Source organism: Garra rufa, chromosome 1 (assembly GCF_049309525.1).
Source record: "Garra rufa chromosome 1, GarRuf1.0, whole genome shotgun sequence".
NCBI lineage: Eukaryota > Metazoa > Chordata > Actinopteri > Cypriniformes > Cyprinidae > Garra > Garra rufa.
This window is the reverse complement of record NC_133361.1, coordinates 7,458,072-7,460,754: the sequence shown is the minus strand read 5'-3', so window position 1 is coordinate 7,460,754 and position 2,683 is coordinate 7,458,072.

The window sequence follows — 2,683 nt, the reverse complement described above, 5'->3', positions numbered from 1 at the left end:
AGTGTATATTTCATCCCTTTAGAACTGTCAGTCTTAATGTGAAAACAAAAAATTACTGAATTATCTCAAATGAAATGCAGTGGTCAGTATTATTGAGGGTATTTTTCTATTTGAGCAGACACATCAAATAATGACCGAGGTGAAAAGACGAAGAAGAAAACTCAAACCAGTCGAGGAGGCCATACAGTTTGCAATTGTGAAGAAGGACAAACATGGGCTTGAGGGCAGATTCATCAGTGAGTTTAAAGGTGAGTTAAATGTTCTGATTGATTATAGTTATAGGGTTAGTTCACTTAAAAATGGGTGTCCTCCAATAATATGACCACTACACAAAATGCAATTCACCAAGACAGATTCCTATTTTCTACTGACTTCCATGGTATTTATTTCAATGCTGTGGATGTCAGTGGGGACCAGCATTTGATGGGGAGTAAATCATAACAGGATTTTAATTTTTGGGTGAACTATTGCTTTAATGAACAGATTTCAGAATTGCCTAGAAACAAATGTGAACATATATTGCCAGAGTTATTTGAGACTGAATTCTGTTTAAGTGCACAGATGAATGAGTCATAATCACCTACAGGACAGCTAACACAAGCACTATGGCACCGTAGTCTCTCTTATGCACAGAAATGCTTGAACTAGTTATTACTGAGATATTGAGTTACCTCTGTCCCGGTAATAACTAGTGTCCTCATAAACCAGGCTTTTGTCAAACTAACACAACACACTGAGATTCTTCAGTCAGATATCAAGAATATGTGATGATGGTCCTCATAAAACAGGTGTCCTCATAACACAGGTGTAAAGCTTCACACAAACTGACGTACTGTAATGAACACACATGTAATGAATAAGACATTAATTCTGTTTAAGTGCACAGATGAGTGAGTCATAATCACCTGCAGGACAGCTAACACAAGCACTATGGCACCATAGTCTCTCTTATGCACAGAAATGCTTGAACTAGTTATTACTGAGATATTGAGTTACCTCTGTCCCGGTAATAACTAGTGTCCTCATAAACCAGGCTTTTGTCAAACTAACACAACACACTGAGATTCTTCAGTCAGATATCAAGAATATGTGATGATGGTCCTCATAAAACAGGTGTCCTCATAACACAGGTGTAAAGCTTCACACAAACTGACGTACTGTAATGAACACACATGTAATGAATAAGACATTAATTCTGTTTAAGTGCACAGATGAGTGAGTCATAATCACCTGCAGGACAGCTAACACAAGCACTATGGCACCATAGTCTCTCTTATGCACAGAAATGCTTGAACTAGTTATTACTGAGATATTGAGTTACATATGTCCTGGTAATAACTGGTGTCCTCATAAACCAGGCTTTTGTCAAACTAACACAACACACTGAGATTCTTCAGTCAGATATCAAGAATATGTGATGATGGTCCTCATAAAACAGGTGTCCTCATAACACAGGTGTAAAGCTTCACACAAACTGACGTACTGTAATGAACACACATGTAATGAATAAGACATTAATTCTGTTTAAGTGCACAGATGAGTGAGTCATAATCACCTACAGGACAGCTAACACAAGCACTATGGCACCGTAGTCTCTCTTATGCACAGAAATGCTTGAACTAGTTATTACTGAGATATTGAGTTACCTCTGTCCCGGTAATAACTAGTGTCCTCATAAACCAGGCTTTTGTCAAACTAACACAACACACTGAGATTCTTCAGTCAGATATCAAGAATATGTGATGATGGTCCTCATAAAACAGGTGTCCTCATAACACAGGTGTAAAGCTTCACACAAACTGACGTACTGTAATGAACACACATGTAATGAATAAGACATTAATTCTGTTTAAGTGCACAGATGAGTGAGTCATAATCACCTGCAGGACAGCTAACACAAGCACTATGGCACCATAGTCTCTCTTATGCACAGAAATGCTTGAACTAGTTATTACTGAGATATTGAGTTACATATGTCCTGGTAATAACTGGTGTCCTCATAAACCAGGCTTTTGTCAAACTAACACAACACACTGAGATTCTTCAGTCAGATATCAAGAATATGTGATGATGGTCCTCATAAAACAGGTGTCCTCATAACACAGGTGTAAAGCTTCACACAAACTGACGTACTGTAATGAACACACATGTAATGAATAAGACATTAATTCTGTTTAAGTGCACAGATGAGTGAGTCATAATCACCTGCAGGACAGCTAACACAAGCACTATGGCACCATAGTCTCTCTTATGCACAGAAATGCTTGAACTAGTTATTACTGAGATATTGAGTTACATATGTCCTGGTAATAACTGGTGTCCTCATAAACCAGGCTTTTGTCAAACTAACACAACACACTGAGATTCTTCAGTCAGATATCAAGAATATGTGATGATGGTCCTCATAAAACAGGTGTCCTCATAACACAGGTGTAAAGCTTCACACAAACTGACGTACTGTAATGAACACATGTAATGCAGAAAAAGACATTATCATTACATTGGGTAATATTTAAATATTGAAATATTGATTTGCAAAAAGCAAGGTTTACTTAAAAATGGGTGTAAATCATAACAGAGTTTTCATTTTTGGGTGAACTATTCCTTTAATGTGACTTGTTTAATAAAGTGTCTCTGGTTTATTATGTGTTATTCTCAGTGATGATTTCTGTACATTTCTGTT